General features: G+C 49.2%; 1 protein-coding gene across 1 annotated transcript in view; it reads left to right on the top strand.

Moving 5' to 3' along the window:
• T265_06061 (hypothetical protein) overlaps positions 1-7,263 on the top strand; it is a gene marked incomplete at both ends in the record, with an annotated part of 228,146 nt that overhangs the window by 220,383 nt on the left and 500 nt on the right. The gene's annotated exons all lie outside the window — the stretch shown is intronic.

Here is a 7,263-nt window from a genome sequence, read left to right as displayed (position 1 = left end):
CCATATGGTCTAATTGAGTCCACGACTGTCTTGTGGTAGCGGGCCTCCAAGGAACTCGGTGTGTGCGTTTGTGCTGGGAGTACGTACTTGTCAGGAACGGACGATGATCTCCAAACAACTGAAGAAGCCGCTCTCTATTATTCGTACACTCAGCATCCAAGTCGAGTCGATCACCTAACTGTGCTTCTTCCGGACTTAGTCGTCCAACTTGGGCATTCATATAACCCGCCAGGATTATTATATCATCTTGCCGAGCCGACCGAAGCAGTCGTGACAAATCTTGATTAAACTCTCCCTTCCCAGTCTCAGAACTGCTATCTGTTGGGGCATACGCTGATACGACAGACAGACACCGTTTACCACATCGACCTGTGTTAATCGAGTCAGACAACCGCACAGCGCAAAGGCGACTGTTTCCTGGGATCCAGTCCAGTAAGGCACTTTCAGCCTCGGGGCTGAGTGCAACTCCCACACCATGGATTCCACGAGCCCTTGCGTAAGGATCACCGGATGCCCGAAGAGTGAAATGTGGAACATCCGGGCTCGTCCCAAGGGAGTTGAAAACCACGACTGAATGGGGTCTTGTATGCGTGTTTCGGAGACACAACATACATCAATAGAGAAGGAAAGTAAGGTTTCAGCAAGGGACGCCAGTCGCTCAATTCGAAATAGAGTATCTCTAACTCGCCTTCATTCATCCTCCAAGAAATCTTCGTCGTCCACATGACTGTCCGTTTCCAGTAGCTTTCTAGCCAGATCAGCTCGATACTCTTCAGCTACTGAAACTTGATGAACGGACCTAATCTCTTTGGGTACGCGTAATGCTGGCGGAAAGCGAATTGCCAAGCGGGTCCGCACTACGGTGTGATGAGGGAAGGAACGACAAACCTTAACTGAGGCTCTTCATCGGTAACTGATAAAAAGCGTTCAGCTGTAGCACCCTTCCGGTGCCTAGCTGCCATGCCACCCGAAGGAAGCACGAGGGCTCGGATACTGCCAGGTTGCCCAAGCCTAGACAGAGGAAGTCGAGTGGCGGAGGTCGGATTCGAATCACGGACATTCTGATCAGTAAATTCGCGCTCTAACCACTTGGGCCATCTCGCTCATAGCCCATATGGTCTAATTGAGTCCACGACTGTCTTGTGGTAGCGGGCCTCCAAGGAACTCGGTGTGTGCGTTTGTGCTGGGAGTACGTACTTGTCAGGAACGGACGATGATCTGCACACAACTGAAGAAGCCGCTCTCTATTATCCGTACACTCAGCATCGACACCAAGTCGATCACCTAACTGTGCTTCTTCCGGACTTAGTCGTCCAACTTGGGCATTCATATAACCCGCCAGGATTATTATATCCGTCCATCTTGCCGACCGAAGCAGTCGTGACAAATCTTGATTAAACTCTCCCTTCCCAGTCTCAGAACTGCTATCTGTTGGGGCATACGCTGATACGACAGACAGACACCGTTTACCACATCGACCTGTGTTAATCGAGTCAGACAACCGCACAGCGCAAAGGCGACTGTTTCCTGGGATCCAGTCCAGTAAGGCACTTTCAGCCTCGGGGCTGAGTGCAACTCCCACACCATGGATTCCACGAGCCCTTGCGTAAGGATCACCGGATGCCCGAAGAGTGAAATGTGGAACATCCGGGCTCGTCCCAAGGGAGTTGAAAACCACGACTGAATGGGGTCTTGTATGCGTGTTTCGGAGACACAACATACATCAATAGAGAAGGAAAGTAAGGTTTCAGCAAGGGACGCCAGTCGCTCAATTCGAAATAGAGTATGGGCGAGAAGGACCAAGTGGTTAGAGCGCGAATTTATTGCCCGAAAGGCCCGTGGTTCGAACCCGACCTCTGCCTCTTGACTTCCCCTGTCTAGGCTTGGGAAACTTGGTACTATCAAAGCTCTCATGCTTCCTTCGTGTGGCATGGCAGCTAGGCACCGAAAGGGTGCTACACCTGAACGATTTTTTACGGACATTAAGGGTTGCAACGTGGATCAAATCTTTTGAGGTTAGTAGGTGATTGTTTTGATTTATTTTTCCGGGTGATGATTGAGACACGGAACAGTGACTAGCGGGTTGACAGAAGGGTTGATTGCACGCCATTGTACGATGGTTTGGGAGGAAATGAAGAGGAATGACGGTGAGAGATGAGCTGCAAGGGCGATTGATACCTCCCGGTTGCCCAGGCCAAAGGGGGTTTAGTTGAGATACCCCACCTTCAGCCTCTGACTCAAAAGTCTGACCCACAAGGCATGGGAGGATTTAGGGTTTTGTTCGGGGACCCTGACCCTAGCCTCTGACTCCCGAGTTTGGGCCGCGAGACAGCGGTTGTTGAGGATTTCTTGGGGGACCTTGCCCTGAGCCAATGACTTGATATTCTGACCTATTTGGCTGTAGGGAGCCGGTTCGGCTCGAGGGCGTAGGGAGTAGGGCATTACTGTCTCACTCCTGATGCGGCTTCACACAGCAGGTGCCTTTTGAGCAGCAACGGGCTCCTTGGTTTTAAAAGTATTTTGACCGTATCGAATAATGTGCTGGCTGCCACGGGCAACCCTTGGGCGGTGGAAGTGTGCGGTTTTTAGGGCTACTCTTCACTAACCCGCCCTTCCTTGTGGGAAGGCAGCATCGCTGCTTCCATAAATATGGACATGTTGGTTGTCTGGATGAAGTGTTTTACTGCCTCCACACTCCTATGGCAGAGGACAGTACGACTTTGCCTCCAGACTGCCTCGTGATACGATTACTCGCAGTACGGGAACTCGCTGTTCTTCATCGGGCTGCTCCCCCTTGGCCTTTCTGGCATGGATGAACATTTAGGAACTGTGTTCCAGCCAGTATATGCCGCAGGATCATTGCAGATTAGAAGCCCGACCACCACGACACGGTGACATCTCTGGGTCGGACATATCCAGTGGATAAACACAAAGAGGTTACCACTACGTGGGCGAGATGGCTCAAGTGGTTAAAGCGCGAATTTACTGAACAGAAAGTCCGTGGTTCGAATCCGACCTCCGCCACTCTTTCTAGGCTTGGGCAACCTGGCAGTATCCGAGCCCTCATGCTTCCTTCGGGTGGCATGGCAACTAGGCACCGGAAGGGTGCTAGCTGGGTAAATCAAGTGGACTAATCGAAATATGCCAACATAAGACCTAGACAGAGCTAAAATATGCCTACAAATAGCCGTTTTCCTCCAAGGCAGCATTAAAAAGCCAAGAATCTGAGTAAGTATACTGTCCATCGGTGAGAAGTATTTAAGACACGAGTGCGGTTTTTGAAACAACATTGTCATATGTTTCCGTTCGCCTTTGGTTGTGCACCTCTGGCGATCTCGAGAAGCTGCTTTTTTGGTTACACCGGAGTCGGTATTGTTCTAAGCCACCGACCTGAATGGTCTCTGGTTGAATGGTTGCCAGTCGAAAGTCGTCTCTGTGCAGCAATATCTATGAGGGTCCTGTAAATGCGCCAATAATCGCTTTCTGTTCATTGAATCCACTTGCGCTCGAACAGACTGTAGCTCTGATATACTTGAAGACAGCTTGTGCATCATCATCACAGTGTTGCGGAGGGCTAAGTACTTGGATTTTGTTGTGGTTCCCGGGGATATGAATGTGCAATCAGGTATACTTAGCACTGTGGAAGCTCAACTGGTTGGTCACCGTGAACTGGAATCGAGACTCACGGACAAAGGCGAGCGCCTGCTGCATTTATCTACTAACCACAGACTGTTTCTGTGTAGAGCTAACTTCCGAAACGTCCGAAGCCGCATGGTTTCTATCTCATACGAGCCAACCTACAACACACATAGACCACATCGCCAATAGCTATAGGTGGCGTGGGTCAATTACTGTTGCTCAATGCGAAACCGCTTACTGAGGTTTCTGCTAATGTGAAAGAGAGCATCTGTGCGGATCCAGAGGGCCACATTTCCCGGGTTTTTACGATTCATCAGCGCCGTTAATTATTTTGTCGACGTTTGAGGGATCTACGCGCGCCATCATAGTCGTTGTTTATTGGTATGGTTTTCCCGGCTTCAGTCAGAGCTGATCGTACCGCGATCGTGTCCATTGGGGTGTGCGCACGACCTCGGTTAGGCAGAACCAGACTATAACCCCCAACCTCTTTCATCTTTTTAGAGTCGACACCGAAATCAACATTGTGCCCGTCGAGCTCTAGGAGCTTCTTATACAATTCAACTCGATAGTGAGGAGCTAGGGACACATTTCAGAGGATGAACTGAATAGTGTTTTGATCAGTCAGCGTTTTCCAGCGAGTAAACGGGTAGAGACGCGGGCTCAGATGATGTCGTGGGAATAGATCTTGTGAATTTAGTAACAGAGTACTTTGGATGAAACCACTATCATCCTGAAGTTTACCAAAACATTGGGAATGCGGAAGTGAGAACCCTCGGGTACGGTTGTATTCGAACGGACCACTCAATAAATAGAGCGAGACAGTAAACTTTCATAAAATGGACACCTCCAAGGGGTGAAACAACCATGTGACTGAAGAATACCTATAGGAAGCAGTTACGCGACCGCGCATTAACCCGAAAACCGTTTTTCACGGTTAGTTAACCGTAAAACTCGGCGAATAAGTGGATGAATAACCGTCAAATAGCCGAGTTAGGAAGAACTACGTTCTGGGGCTGTTATTCAGCGCCCCTGATGCCGCAAAATACGGTTATTTCGTGGTTACGTATGGTGTAAGGCCGTAATAACGCGGCTAATTAATAGCCTAATAACGGCAAAATACTGTTATACCACCATTAATTAACGTACAAATGCGGCTTGATGACGGCTTTATCATCGGGAAACATGGTTATTTGAAGGTTATCAGTCGGGTATATGAAATACAAACGAGATTCACAGTCGGTTATTTAACCCTCAGATAACCACAAAATCGGCTAGATATCGGTTCCGATGGTGCAAATAACCACCAACTGACCATAACATGTGGTTAGTAGACGGTTATATGACTGTCATATAACCAGAAAACCCGGTTTTTTGGACTGCGTGCGCTGCTAGGGTATAGAACCCCGAGAAAGTTAGGTTCAAGCCCATCGCCGGTGATTGGCTAATTTGGGTAACGACTAAATTAAAGTAGAGTTCACATCTTCGTCACATCACCGCACGGTACTAAGTCGACTACCAACGACACCGACACTAGATGGTAATCTACTCGACTAGTTGGGAGCGATCTCGTTAAATGGTTCCCAGTTTGCCTTAAACCCCAACCAACCTAATAACCTGACGATTCTTCCGTATCAAGCAAACAAATGTACGACAAGAAAGCATTCAGATGCTTACTAAACCGCAACTATTCATCAGACGCATCAACAGCAATTGACGCTCATGGCTACTGGAACTGAAGCAATCCTCTTCTATCCGTTTCCAAACACTTTCCTATTAAATGAAAAAGCTTGGTGTCAGCAATTCGACACATTACAGTGGTTTAGGAGGATAAAAAAAACAGTCAAGAACGAAACCCACCGCTGAATTCGAGAATTCACCTCAGCGTGCAAACACGTCATGTGGCCACCTGGGCCAGCAAACGGCTGAAGGTTAACCGCACTCCTAACATACCATTGGCCAAAAGTATCCAGCCTACTGAAAAGGCCGATCAGCTATTGGCTTAGAATATCCGGCCTAGGCCAATCCAGACTTTCGAGGTCGTCTAGACAACCGTAGCAGCAGTAAACGGTATATAAGCGAACGCGTACCCGTCGACCGCAGCCATTTCTGCTAATTTGTTCCTTCCGTGAGTTTCTCTTGCCGAATTTGGTTCAGGATGCCGGCTGTTGGAATCGATCTGGGTACGACATACTCATGCGTCGGAGTGTTCCAGCATGGAAAAGTGGAAATAATCGCCAACGATCAAGGAAATCGCACAACACCCAGCTATGTTGCATTTACGGATACCGAACGACTGATTGGTGATGCCGCTAAAAATCAAGTCGCAATGAACCCAAACAACACCGTGTTCGATGTCAAGAGACTGATCGGTCGGCGATTCGATGATCCATCAGTGATAGCTGACCGTAAGCACTGGCCATTTGAAGTGGTCCAAGAAGGTGGTAAGCCGAAGGTCCGTGTGGAGTACAAAGGTGAGATCAAGACGTTCTCGCCAGAGGAGATATCGTCGATGGTGCTGACAAAGATGAAGGAGACAGCCGAGGCGTATCTGGGCACGAAAGTGAAGGATGCTGTGATTACTGTTCCGGCTTACTTCAACGACAGCCAGCGTCAAGCGACGAAGGATGCGGGTGCCATTGCTGGCCTCAATGTTTTGCGTATCATCAACGAACCGACAGCTGCGGCGATCGCATACGGGCTAGACAAGAAAGTGGGTAAAGGTGAGCGACATGTGCTGATCTTTGATCTCGGTGGTGGTACGTTTGATGTTTCCATCCTCACCATCGACGAGGGTGTATTCGAAGTGAAGTCGACGGCCGGTGACACGCATCTGGGTGGTGAGGATTTCGATAATCGGATGGTGAGTCACTTTATTGAAGAGTTTAAACGCAAGCACAAGAAGGACATTTCGGAGAACAAACGTGCTGTCCGTCGCCTTCGGACGGCGTGTGAACGTGCTAAGCGCACTTTGAGTTCGAGTGCGCAGGCGAACATTGAGATTGACTCGTTGCACGAGGGTATCGATTTCTACACGTCGATCACACGTGCTCGGTTTGAGGAGCTGAATGCGGACCTGTTCCGTAGTACGCTTGATCCGGTGGAGAAGGCTTTGCGCGATGCGAAGATGGACAAGAGTGAGATTCATGACATTGTGTTGGTGGGTGGTTCGACTCGAATCCCGAAGGTGCAGAAGCTGCTTCAGGATTTCTTCAATGGTAAGGAGTTGAACAAGTCGATCAATCCGGATGAGGCGGTTGCGTATGGTGCTGCAGTTCAGGCTGCGATTCTCAGTGGTGATAAATCGGAAGTTGTGCAGGACTTGCTTCTGTTGGATGTGGCTCCTCTGTCGTTGGGTCTGGAGACGGCTGGCGGAGTGATGACTACTCTGATTAAACGCAACACAACGATTCCAACGAAACAGACGCAGACGTTTACGACCTATTCGGACAACCAGCCGGGAGTATTGATTCAAGTGTATGAAGGTGAGCGTGCGATGACTCGTGACAATAATCTGTTGGGCAAGTTCGAGCTGTCGGGGATTCCTCCGGCCCCACGTGGAGTGCCACAAATCGAAGTGACTTTCGACATAGATGCGAACGGTATTCTGAATGTGTCGGCGGTGGA

This window comes from Opisthorchis viverrini (genome assembly GCF_000715545.1).
Source record: "Opisthorchis viverrini unplaced genomic scaffold opera_v5_123, whole genome shotgun sequence".
NCBI lineage: Eukaryota > Metazoa > Platyhelminthes > Trematoda > Opisthorchiida > Opisthorchiidae > Opisthorchis > Opisthorchis viverrini.
This window is presented reverse-complemented; position numbering and strand designations above follow the sequence as displayed.